At 40.8% G+C, this 14,048-nt stretch overlaps 1 long non-coding RNA gene across 1 annotated transcript; it reads left to right on the forward strand.

Annotated features, from left to right (window-relative positions):
* Positions 1-278: 278 nt before the first annotated feature.
* On the forward strand, positions 279-13,473 carry LOC139795410 (uncharacterized). The gene is made up of 3 exons (XR_011725487.1): positions 279-1,384; positions 2,267-2,421; positions 8,115-13,473. It is a non-coding gene; the product is annotated as an uncharacterized lncRNA (long non-coding RNA).
* Positions 13,474-14,048: the final 575 nt, after the last annotated feature.

A 14,048-nucleotide genomic window follows, 5' to 3' on the forward strand; every position in this document is an offset into this window, starting at 1 on the left:
GCTGTGCAGCCCATGCTTGTACAAAGCATTCCTCTGAGCTGGCAGGGCTGCTGTCATCCCTCAGAGCCTGCAGTGCACAACCTGCTACTGCTGGCAAGCCCTTGCCCTGTGATGTAATCCTGTGCAGATCTTACACCACCATCCCCATGCCAGATATTGTGTTGGTTCATGTTGTTTGTTTGTTACAATGTGTATAGATCCTTAATTTTTTTTAACTTTTTTTCTTCTTTTTTCTTTTTTCTTCCCCCCCCCCCCCCCCCCCTCTCCCCCCGAAGGGTTTGAAATTTGATCCCTGCTTGTCTTTCTGCTTCTGGGCTTTTCTGTTGGAGAGCTCTGACATCTCTGTGTTGGCATCCGTGCAAGGCTGTTGTCCTTCCTCTTGTACGTTCCATCTGGGCTAGGTAACTTCCTCTGTGTCACAAATTCTGGCTGTCTTGTTAACATTTAACTCGACTCTTTCAGTTTTCCAATGCTGAAACTTATGTTTCAGATTCAAATTGTCTTGCCTCATCCAAGTCAACTGTTCACAATAGCCCTAGATCAGTCAAACTGCTCCAGCATTTCACTCTCTGTGAAATCCACCTTCTGATGAAAAAAACCTTTTAATATGCTTGAATTCACTTTTACATTTTCACATTCTGTAACACTCTTTCATAATTCATCTGCCTGGTTTCATGAAACATTAGCAAAGGTATTAAGTGCTTCAGCTCCTTGCCAGAAACTAGGACCTGGCTGGAGTCATAGTATTGTTACAATCATTATATTCCAAGTACCCAGGCAAGATAAATTTGACAACAAGAAAAGCAAAATGCCTTTCATCAGCCTCACTTTTTATTGACCCCTCTCTGATTTCTCCTCCTGGATGAAGGTCAAAACCATAGTCACTTATCCTCTACATTTCAAGAAGGTTTTAGCACTACTGGACTAACATGCAACTGCACTGTCCCACTCAGTTTCTCAGGTTCTTTTCCTCAGTACAGTGTTTGTTTGCTCAGAGATGACTCAGAAGAGAAAAATATGAAAGAGGTCAAGCTATTTCAGTTTCTCCACCTTGCAAGGGTGCAGTTATCCACCCTAACAGGAAATTCAAGACTTCTTTGTAAATGGATGTTACAGAGATATAGAGGCTAGAGAAGCCACAGTGCAGTGTTCTATCTAGCATGTTTGTGAATTGACTTGGCCTAAATTAACTACATTAGCTTAGTGGAAGTAAGCATCTACCTTGCATTAAACGTACTGAAAAGAGAAAGGATTTACAGACTGCCCTAGGAGGAACCTGAAAAGGGCTTGCTCCTCTTCCGTGCCCTAAAAGTCTGTGCACTGGAAGGAACTCCCTCAGGAATCCTCTGACCAGACCCATACTAACACCTAGCAAGTTACAAAGGTGGGTAAATGACTGTATATAAATAACTGTATATTTTATATATATATATATATGTATATATATATAAACTGTATATAAATAACATCTTATATGTTACTAAAAGAGACAACATAAACAACCCGGTATTACAGTTTGGCAGTCACTGGGTAAAATGGGAGAACATGGGTGTTCAGCTGTGTTTGTAAGACATATCTCACAAAGGGGTACTGAATTTTGAGGAACACTGTGGAGATGACTGTAATCTCCTCCATCTGACTAAATGCATCTGGATCTAGATTAGCAAAGTTCATTGAAGAAGATGTGTGCATTTCAGGATTTTCCATCTGCCCTCTGACTGCAAGGTTACTGTGCTGACTCAACCTCCAGTTTACTTCCTCTCGGATTTCCCCATCTTCAGATTGTTTTTCCCTTGTTCACTGTAGGAATGAGGTGTTATGGAACAGGAGTTGAGGTACTTCGATAAACATTGCTTTTGAGTAAAATTATGGGTTAACATGGAATAATAATGTCAGATTTCTAGGTGGTTTTGGTTTTGTTTTTAGGATTGACACTGTTTTCTTGTTCTTGGGTATCAGCAGCACTCTCTTCAGGATCAAGCACCTCACTGCAATAATTCCTTTCTAGCAATTTGCTTTGTAATCTATTACTTTAGAGTAACAAATATCAGATTTGTTTAACTTTCAAGGAGCAACCCCTGAGAAGTGACAAGTCCCCCTTTCCTCCTTTCCTCACCTGTGCCATACACTTCTAAATAAGATATGGAGAATGGCACCAGAAAAAATTTAATTTGGGCCAATACCTGTGGCAAGTAATATTCACAAGTATCTAAATCACACTTTAAGTGTTTCAGATGGTTTATCTATTCTATTAATAAATCCTTAGGTGACTGTAACTGAGTGACTACAGTTTGGGGAAAGAGAGGCAGGACAACCTGCCTGCAACAGCACGTGTCAGGGGTGTAATAAGGATTTCAACACAGGATTTCCTGCCTCCCAAATCTCTTCTGGTTCCTCCAGATCAGGCTGCCTCCCAAACAGGTAATTACATCCATATAAGTCACACCTTTTATAATTTTCTTATCTTCATTTATGAGCTGTGATTCTCCTACTTAGCTCGGTTGTACTTCACTGTATTAATTAGCTATGCTTTACAATACAACCCAGAGAAGTTTTTGTGTGTTCATGAAGTCAGCTCCAAGAAAGGTGTTAACTAAGCTTGTAACAGGGCTAGACAAAAACAAAAAACAAAAAACAAAAAACAAAAAAAACACCAAACCACCCCAAAGCCCAATTACAATATATTGGAAGGTGCTTACCTCTTGCCAACCAGGTAAGGCAAAGCCGTTTAGTTGCCCACAGCTATGAGGGCAAATTAGTCACAAAGAAAATTGTAGCTGCACATATTGTGTTCATGCAAGAGGACCACATGCTTAAAAAAATGACCTTTAACACAGTTCAAAGAAACTGACACATTTATCACACACATATTAAGGTGGCAAGAGGAAGCTGTGACCGTGCTCCCTCCGTTGTGGAGGAGGAAGCAGCTCAACTGCAACAAACTGATTTTGGTTCAAGGGAATGAATGGGTGGAATTAATCCATCTAAAGATCTGCATCAGATTTTCTTATAACCATGAAACTCATGAGACTTTCAGTTCTGAACTTAATTTTGACAGGGTGTGAGAGAATGGCTGTGTGGAAGGCAATCTTGCTTACATGGTGAGGAAACTGTTGGCCAGGTTTTTTAGATTAGCTGTTTCCATGTATGTGTGTATGTATATAAATATATATATGCATTGAATCCAAACTCACATAAGTGTGAAAGGAGAATGAAACCTTTATGTCTGCATAATCTTTGAGTACTTGTCTATGTAAGGAAGGGTCAAAAGAGAAAACAAAATAAGCAGAGTCAGCACATAACCTAGGCATGGGCTTTCACAGATAAGGAGAAATTGCTGTATGGCCATCTGAGCTGTTGACCTGGCATGTAAAAACAGCACCCTCTGAGCACTACATTCCTAGGTCAGGGGATGTTCAGGGCAGTGTGTGAAAGAGGTGAAAGAGATGAAATAGCTGAGCAATACATCACCAGTGTCCCTCTCTGATGTAAGGCCATGCTTCTCATGGTGGTAATGGTGGAGTAGGTGAGTGGGTGCTTTAGCTCCCTGAATCATCTGGACAAATCTCCCTCTAAGAGCAAAGACACTTGGTTCTTACCTGTAAACTTGCAAGTAAGCCTTTATTACCATCATTGCCTTGTTCCCAGTGTGTTCTTGTGATCAGAGTGGAGATGCCTGGATGCCCCTCCACTTCCTTTTATCATCTGTGGCTGTAAGATGGCAGTGGCCAGCATCCATGTCTTCATACACCTCAGCATTCCTTTTCTCCATAAGTCTGCTGTAAATACTAACAGCACCATCTAGGAACAGATGTGTCAGCTAGTGTACTGCCCAGTTTATCTCCTTTTTAGCTTCCATTTCTGTTTCATACAGGGTATCTTTTCCTGGTGCCTGAGCTTTGAGACTTAAACACTCCTTTGTTTAGGGTTTGTGCACTCTTTCCCTTCTAAGGGAGAGTACTTTAAAACAGTGACCATTCTGGACAGCCTTTTTAATCTGAGTGAATACCAAATCCTTGGTTAATGTAAAACCTCAAAATCCTTCTTAAAATGGACCCCACAATCTTGATTCAGTCAGTCTTAAGTTTATTGTTTTTGAAACCCTGTGTAAGTCCTCTGCTTATGAGTGGTCTAGTGAGTTTTTAAATACCTTCTTTGGGACTGCTCATCCACTGCTCCAGCATACAATCGAGTTAGGATTAATAACAAGTGTCTGAGAGAAATAAATATTGCTAGTTGGTGAGCCCAGTCTATGAAAAATTCCACCAAATGTGTTTACAAGAAGGAAAAGCCTGAAACAGCAAGTGCCAGAAAGATGCTGTGAACCAAGTGATAGCACTGAGAGTGTTTTGTGTGCAGCTGGTGTTTTGTTATTCTGTCTTGGGTTATGCTAAACCTCAAGACAGCTTTCCTTGCAAAATAGGGAAGTCCACGCAGAGGGCACGTATTAAATAGTTATTAAGCTCTAATTGTGTCTCTTACCTATTGCACAAGACTTCCTGCACAGAGACGAGCCTTAAGAAAAGGTCATTTGACATAGAAGAGGGTGGATGAAGCATTTGGCCCTTGGCACTTTTGTCACAGCAAATGAAGCCACACCTCCATTTAAAGGCTTTGGAGATAACATAATTAAATTAACTACCTCTCTCATCATAAAGCTACATGGCTGATTGAAACACACCAGGTGTAAAGAAATGGTGAGAGCACCATAATAGCAGCCAGGTCCCTTGTGCTTGGTCAGTGGGAATACGCAGAATCAATCCATCAAGTTACAGCACTCTCACAGCAAGGAAGAGACAAAATAATCTCTGCTGGGTCAATAGACAGGTTACTTATGAAAGCAGTAGAGCTGTCAGCAAATAACCCTAGGCACTGGAGTGATTTAGCAGACAGCCTACCCTGTGTTTTTATCATACCATGAATAAAACACCAAACACCCATTTGTACACTCTGTGATTTAAAGGGTAAGGTTATTGGCCAATAAACCTTTGTAGGAGGCAAGAACAGCTGTTGTTTATTCGTCTTAACAAATAGACCAAAATCTAGAATTCCTTACATTTTTTGCTTGACTGAATTGCTATTTCTAAATGTATTTGAATCTCCTCCATTCCTCAGATCTGTGGGAAAGTCAGACAGGGTGCTGACAGAGGGATCATAATTGCTACAGAATAGCCAAGATAATATTAATACCTGAGTTTTGATGATATTGTCTGTTGGTTCCTCATGAATAGTGACATTCCTGCTGGATGTGACAGTCCAAAAAGAAGAGAGAATACTGCACATCCACCTTTATCTCTGTCCACTGTAAAAGACAACCTGAGTTTTTTCCACACACTACTTACATTCTTGAAGGTCTTTGCTCAGCAGTGAGTAATCTACCACCCATTCAGATCTCAGTTCTGTTCTGAAAGGTCTAAAATACTCTAATCTTGAATCCAGGCCAATGCCTGGTTAATTATGGCTATGTCTGAGATGATCATCTCGGTTGTTACTATATCAGCAAGACAAAATGAAGAAATACGATATCTGATGAAAGACATCCACCCTTTATAATTTTCCATCTAGATAGAGTGTTTCTCAGGCCTCACCCTAAATTCTTGACATAAGTGGTTACACAATGCCATTTGAATGAAGTGGTCCACTTATTGATTTTCTTCCTTGAGCTTCTTTCAGAGAAGGGAGAAGCCAGGTTGCATACCCCCTGGGGCAGAACATGTTGGCCTTTTACTTGCAAAGAACTTTGAAACTTCCTTAAGAATGCTTGGAGAAATCACCAAAACACCAGTGAATCAACCAATTTCTGTTCCAAGTATATATAATCAAGTTTTAAATTATATTAGGATTTGTTCCAACATAGCACGATTAGATCTCTTCCCATTTGCTGCTCGTATCAGGCAAGGGTTTATTCTCATAGGCTGAAACTGCTGAGAGGGCTTTTTTGCATGTGTCTTTACTTTTGATTACTATGAAATAGCCACCTGGTGATCAGTCCATACCTCTATTACCCACTTCCCATGACAGAAGCACCAATATTAGATAGAATGACTTTTTAAACAATGGGGGCTTTTTCTGGAGGCATCCTTACCTCTTTAGTTGGCCTCTCAGCACCTCCACAGTTCAGCTCACAGGTTGCTGTTGTGTATGTGCATGCACACAGAATATTTACTGACAAGCAGTCCCCAAGAAAAACTACTTACTTGCACATTATTTTAAGGGTTTTGCTGTGTATCGCCTACACACAGACACTCAGAAGGTCCTATAGCATTTGGACCGTACAGAGGGAAGACATTTTCTGCACCTGTGTTGTACCTTGTGTGGAACAGGAGGGTTCTCAGGACACAGCACGTCCTAGCTAGACAGTGCAGCTCAGAAAATCCTTTCATTGCATGAAGTGAAAAAGACCCAGGATTCTTCAAGATAATACAGCAACCCTTCTTTCACTATTTTTCTTTATCTCACTTTCTCTTCCATTTCTTTCTCTTTTCTTTAAGTCATCATTCCACCATGCACAGACCACCTGGGCTCCATCCCATTGCTGCTACCTTCCTTCTCAAATCCCCATAACCACGTCCCCTCCTCAGAGCTTTTTATGGATTCCTCCCCTGCCAGTAGCAGATCTGAGACTTGCCAAGTTGCGTAAGCCCGAGCGCGCCTCAGTTTGGTTTTTTTTTCCCCTGTCTCTTTTGCTCCACCCCGTGCTAATTCCACACATTCCACGCGGCCTTCCCCTCAGACCACTCCTTCCCTCTCTCTTTTTGTTCTCGCCTTAATATCCCCTTTCATGCCATCGCCATCCACGCCGAGCAAAGGCGGCCTCCCCCTCCCACCCGATGTTCGCTATGCGGCCTCCTGCTCCCCTCACAAAACAAAGCAGGAGCAGAGCAGAGCCCATCTGTTCCCTGAATCATCCCGCCCGTGACGGCCACTTTCCATCTGCCCCAGCTCACTGCTCTACTGTCTTGCGGTTTGGAAGTTTAAAGTGCACCCATCCCAGCCAAACCCCTCTGAAAACACAACTCTGTTGGATCCAGGCTGCTTTGAACCAGGCCGTGCAACATCTGGTGCAGATGTGCTCTTTTTAGTTGTCATTTTTTTCCCTTCCCGTTTTACAGTGTAATGTACGTCTCAAGTGTCACACCAAATGCAGGTACTTAAGCCCCAAATCTGTGCTTTTTCTGCATGTTGCATCTACCCTTTTACACCATGACATTCAGAAGAAAACAGTTTACTGACAAATAAACAAAATATCTGAGGTCTGCATGATATGCAGCCTAGGATACAAAGGCTTAATTTTGCACCCAGATGTACACGTTGCCAGCAAGATCACCAATGCTGAATTCAGCCTGCAAGCTGGATATACAAATATACTGGTTCCCACTCATATTGACTGGATAATATGTTAAAATCATTTGGCATCGAGGTCCCAACCATGGTGTTGTGGACAGACTAACTGCACTGAACTCTGGAATCAAAGCTGTAGGAATATGGCTGAAAATAATTTATTTTCAATATTCTTTCACATGGAAACTTAATCAGCTGTAGTGTCCTGGCCAGTATTTGTGAATGAAACCAATATTTGTATTAATACTTTTCCGTCACCCGTGTAACACGACTTGTGTTGTAAATATATACTTATTAGTACATATTCTCCAAGACTAAATATGTACTTAATGATCAAATGTTGCAGTTGAATCCATTTCTTGTATGTACAAATGAGTTTATTGACTTTGCTGGTTTACTTTCCCCCTCCTTGAAAAGCTTACTGGTTTAGTTCACAGTAGGGACAAAATGATAAAACTGAGTTTTAATATGAGCTGAATCAGTAATTGATCATTATTCGTGAGATGACTAACATGCCAAAAAAATGGCCCTGACACAACCTTTGGTGAAGCTCCCAGACAAGTTTATGAACTGGTAAGATGTCACCCGTCTCCACCTGCCCAGTGCAGCTGGTTGCCCATGACCCCAGAGGACTCTGTGGCACGAGCTCCAGCATGTGTGTGTAATAATAGAAAAGATGAATGTTGTGTTTTACACACCCTTTCAAACAGAGCCTTCCAGGTCCTCCTCTCCTGATGGCTTCCTGTTTGTTGTCTCATTTCCCCTGTGTGCAGGCACCTTTGCTGACGAGGAGCCACTGAGCCACCTGAGAGCAGGGAGGCATGGAGCTCAGGCTGGTGAGGCAGGCTGAAGGCAAGAGGAAAAAACCCCCTAGAAGTCTCAGCATCCAGGCATTTTGGGTTTTGCTTCAAAAACTATGATGACACGAATGGTCAGTGCTTGTTTCTCTGGTTTAACCCCCCTTGGTCAAGTCTGTCCTGGGAACTCAGTGGACAGACACCCTCATTCTTGTGCAGGCTGACCAGAAAATGTCACTGACCTCCTGGGTGAGGAGAGCCCAAAATGGCAGATGCATGCAGGCCCAGGACATCACGTTTATGCCAGGGCAGATTTCTTTGTCAGGGGTGGTGATTTCTGTCCCCTGAGAACATAGATTGTTGCAGTGTCCCCAGTACCAAACTATAAAGTATTCTAGGCATTTAAAAATATTGAAGTGTATTAAGTGCTGTTCAGCAAGAAAAATAAGATCTAATCCTCAGTTTTAGAATTTATTGATACTTTTTTTTTTTTTTTTTCCCCCAGAAGATCCTCTTTCTGATAATGAAAAGCAGTTTAGTTTTCTGATGACAATTTAAAGGCCACAGCTGGGCAAATTTTGCAGTTTGGTGTGACACAGATTTTTGGCACCTAACTGTGCCATTAGTAATATTTTTAGAGGAAAAAGGAAACCAAAGGAATGCTTATTTCCTGAATGAGTACATATTTCTCTTGTAAATTTCATGCAAGTACATTTCTGGGTTAATGTCCTTTAACTTCTTGCAAGTTCTTCTGAGGGGTCACTGTATTCCAGTAAAATTATATGAACACAAACATCCCCTGGTATGGAAAATTAGAGTTAGGGGAAAAAAGGATGAGGCTATTCCGTGCTGCTTGAGTTTATATAAGTCAAACACAAATAAGGTAATGGCACTTAGAGAAAAGAAATGCTTAAAGTTTTACCAATTATTTTATCTCTTAGCAATGTTATGCTACAGGCCTGATAACATCATGAAGTGGGTGGCCACCTATTCCCTTAAAAACAGGTTTGCCTCCCAGTGTAAATATGGGCATTTAATAACCTTCATGCTGTGTGAAGGAGATACACAGATAGGATTACAATAAGCATGTGAAGCAAGAGGATGAGGATACCCCAGAAATATGAACAGGTATCGGGGAGAAAAAGATTCCTCTGAATACCCCAATAAATATCTTCTAAGATCTGATTTTCTCAATAGGCAATTTCAGCATAGCCATACCTCTACTGAACAATGCAACTCATTTACTGCATCTTAAAGGCTTAAGTTTTTTGCTATTGCTGATGGTTATCTTGGGTAATTTAGCATATCCTCCAGATCACAAAGGTACTCTCTGACGTAAAGTTAGAAATAGATAGCTAGTGCTTGATCTCTAGTATGCATTAAAAAAGGACAGATATGCAAGCATGTTGCATTATGTTATGCTACACATAATATTTTGCCCAGCTAATGGATTCCTTAATTGGGTCTTCTGAGCACCATGCTCAGATTGCATCATATTCTCAATGCTTAATGATGTTTCACAATTTACCTTGTGGCAAATTAATTCCCTTCAGATGAGGGATTTAAAATCCAGTGACAGCTGCTCAGCCGTGGGGTCTCACCCAAGTCAAATGGAACACAAGCACAGAACACTAAACAAAAGGAAAAAAGAGATCAAAATCAACAATAAAGAAACATCAGAATCAAATTGCCTATCTTAAACTTGTTTTCCTAATATGTTTACATTAGGATCTAGTTCCTGGTAATGCTACCATATGGCCTTGTTTTTCACAGGATATTGTTGAACAAATAGCCCGGCTCCTGTGACAAAGAATGTAAGGACAACAGGTTTAAAGGAGTGGGTTTTTTTGTATTTAGAGACAAAGCTGTTGTTGGAGTACTTGGTGCTGCCCCTGAACACGGAGATGCCATCATCTAGGTGTAGTGTCAGTGGTGTCAGTGCTTAGGCTCATGTGGCTGACTGTAAAAAGGGAAGGGATGGTTAAGCCTTTCTGTGTAAAACTGTCAAGTTTGTATGTTCAGTCCCCAAAGACACAAAGCAAAGAAGGAAGCAAGGCCTTCACCTTCACCTCCTCAGGCCCAAGCAAGCAGTTCCTCTTGAGCTCCCTCAGTGTATCCCTGCAGGATGTGCTGTGCTGTTACTCTCCTCCCACCCGTATTTGAGGGACATTGGCAAGCAGCCAGAAGGTGGCAGATGCAGCACGTTTCTGGTGACTTGCTGGGGTGAAATTGAGACACTTGTTGGAAGGCTGAGAAGCACCCGGCAAAAAAATAGGCATGGAAAGGACCTGGCTGGGGATGGAGGTGGGCAACGCAGAGTGTGAGCTTGTGGCTGGGGGTGGAAACCAGATGGTGATTTGGCTCAGCTTCAAGTAAGGCAGTCTCTCTACCACTGTATTGTGGTTGCCTCTCATTCTGGGGTTCTAGCTGAAAAAACCAAAATAGTGCTGTCTAAGCTATGTTTTAGTTATTGAAGTAACAGTTACCCACATATTGGCATTACTGACATCTATGTGGAGCTCAGCTTTAACATGGTGTTTGAAGTTTTGAGAAAAATCTCACTGAAATAGCTAGAAATATAACAAATGGAAAACTTTTGAGCACTCTTTACTTTTTTATAATGGTGTGATGCAAAATCAATTGAAAAAACAAAACAAACAAACAAACAAACAAACAAAAAAAACCCAACAAAACCCCCTAGTACTCTTGCCATTTTTCCTACTAGATTGGCTTCCTTTGCACACTTTTCTAGAACTTAAGAAATACCAGAAAGTTCCTTTATTAGCCAATCTGTTTCTCATCACATTACCTGTAAGCCTACTGGGATAATGTTCTGTATCTTCTAGCTATAGGAAAAAAAAATTAAAAACCTGTGTAACAAAATGAACCCACTACAGTTTCAGAGGAGAGTGGGTCTGCTGCACTACAAAGCTTGATTCATTTCTGAGGGAGTGAGAGAAACGTGCAAATTTTGGAACAGCACAGGACCAGTCACTCGGATTTCATCCCAGTGAAACTCTGCCTTCTGCCCTTCCTCCTGTTCCCAAGGAAGCTGCTATCTGCAAGCTGTGCTGCCACAGAAGTCTCCTGAGTAGGATATGCAAGGTGCACAGCTTTCTTCCTTACAGCCTTCGGTAACTGAAGACAAGGGCTGGAAACAGTAGGAAGAAGTTATTGAAATAATTAAGTTTAACATTAACTTCCTTTCAGGTATCTTCTAATGTTTCAAGTAATTGTAATAACTGCAGGTGCTACTATGAATGTCATGGGAACCCCAGACATCACAGACATGGATCACCTGCCATTTACCTGCAGAATCATCAACCTGAACTAAGGCAGAAAATTCCTGAGCTAGGTGTCACATTTCCACACGGTTTTACTCTGCCACTATCCCTCATTCTATATGGCAGGGGAGCATCTGACTGTTACTGATTAATTAGTAATTAAAGGTTGGTTTAAAACCATCACAAGTTCAGAGAAGACAGTAACCTAAGCATCTTGAAAAATAGTTAGAAATTTAATTCCAGTCTCCTGGGATTTTCTTTCGAGCAAGAAATTTTAATAACTTTATTTTGAACATGCCAAATTGACCTCACTAACTAGATGCAATAAACAAATGGAGATATTTAAGCTGACATTTGAGCAGTGTCAAAGCCTTCTAAGCTCGTTCTGAGCAGATTAGTAGATAAGTGCTAGCTTTCCTATTCTGGGATATGTTCCAAGGCAATCATGAGGACTGATGATTTCATTTAACTCCCAAATCGACAACAGTGTATATTTAAATAACACAAATAATTTGTATAATTCTTATGAAAATGTACTGCTGATGGTGCTGGGATAAAAAAGACTATTTCTGCTTGGCACTGTATCTGAGGGCAAAATCTACATTTTCTCTACTGTTCAATCAGAACATGAAACTACACTTAATAGCACAGGGTATATAGTTTCAAAAACTCAGTGTATCTTATATTATCTAATCACAGGAAAACTGACTTAATAAATCTTGTTAAAACATAGGATATCATTAGATGTTTCATAGACTCCAGAATATATTTGTAGACTTAAATAAGATAGTGGCAAATAAATAGAGAGTTAGCTCCCCATATCCCAGCATTACTGAACAAATCTGCAAGTATTCTGGTATGTTGTGAGGAGAAGCTTGCCAACTATTGCTACTCATTCAGTTTCACTGTCCCTGGCAGTGATAACAAGTTCACAGAGCTGCTTTCAAAATAGTTTTTAAATATTTGCCCAAATGCAACCTTATTCAGCAAAATACATGCTCCAGTCTCTCGTACATTCAGTGATTCTGACTGGAATCCAATTCCAGTGCTCAACATTGCAGAGAAGAATCCCTCTAATATGATTAATTTGTAGGACATCAGTCTAGGGAACTCTTCAAAACTGAGCTTATAAGAGAGAAGAACACAAGTTCTTGGCTATCAGGACCATAAACCTCTAAATTAATGATTTTTCTGTCACTCTATTCTGTGTGACTGTGAAGAAGAAATAAAAGCAAGCTGTATCTTCAGCACTAAAACAGCAATCCTAAGACAATTACACAGGCAATGCTGGAAAATTTTTGGGTTTTATCTTCACCTATATGAAAGCTAGATCCACAAAAAAGCTTAATTAACTGGAGATGAGTCCAGAAGTCCAAAATGGTGATTAATGAATCCATGAGTACCTCATTAGTTCCCTAAAGTTTCAGGAGGCTGCGCAATGACGTTTTACAGTGGAACTACCACAGCCTTTGCTTTTCATTATTCACCTTCCTTTTTCTTAGAAATGTGGGTTGCCAGTGACTTAGGTAGAATTATGCACATTCAGCAGCATACTGGCAGGATGCAATTTGCATATGTAACATACAGCAGCCAAAGCCATTTGCATTTGAAAGAAAAGGAGAATTTCTGTAGCAGATCACTTCTTCCAGCTGTGCTTTAACTGCAGAGTAAGGCAGTTGTCTGTAGCCAAAGACACAAGGTATGTGATAGGTTTCAGGCTGTGAATCCAATTTACATTCTTTGTTGAAGAAAGAACCTCAGCCTGGGAGAGAGTCAGGATTTTTATGCACTACTGTTTTGGTTCTTCCCTCTGGCTAGTTTAGACATACCTCTGCTCTGTGAAATGACTGAATCCCGTTCCTACCTGCCTGACTGCAGGCCTTGTACAGGAGAAATGAGGGACAAAAACATGAAATGAGTGCTGGGAGCTGGACATTTCAAAATTACATACTGATGTGCTGAATGTGAATGTAATTATTAAAGTCATATTTGGTTTTGGTGCTATGTAAGAAAAACTTACGGAATTAAAAAAAAAATTACCTACCTAGAAAGTTTTTACTACTGGCTGCCTATCTTAAAAGTATCACCTACCTGTCAAGTCACATTCTGGAATGACATTACTCTCAGTCTTGGACTGTGGTATGCTAGAAGTGACTTTGAGGCCCTTCGTTTAGTCAAAAAAAAACCACACAGTGAAGAAACCTTGTCCTGTTTCTTCCTGACATTCACATCTGTGACACAGAGCAAAGAAGAACAGCATTACCTGTTAAATTCCTAGCATGACTTCAGTAAGCTCCAATTCATGCACGGACTTGAAAATGTCACTGAAATTTGATTGCTGAATGACTTCATCCTTATTATACCACATCTGCATGAAACAGGGAATTTGGCTCACCCTGTATTAGGTGCCTACCATGTTGGTAGAGAGCCCAGTGTCTGACATATCACTACAGCTACTCCGCATCAGTTCAATACAGCTGGTAGAGCCTAGGGAACAATTAATTTAATCCTACAGCAGACACCTTCATTTGCTCATCAGAAAAGCTCTCCAGGCTCCAGAGAACATATTGACTATGTCTCCGTTAGCTGTAATGAGAGCTTACCCAAGGCTCCTTAAGTAGGCACT

This window comes from Heliangelus exortis, chromosome 1, assembly GCF_036169615.1.
Source record: "Heliangelus exortis chromosome 1, bHelExo1.hap1, whole genome shotgun sequence".
Lineage (NCBI taxonomy): Eukaryota > Metazoa > Chordata > Aves > Apodiformes > Trochilidae > Heliangelus > Heliangelus exortis.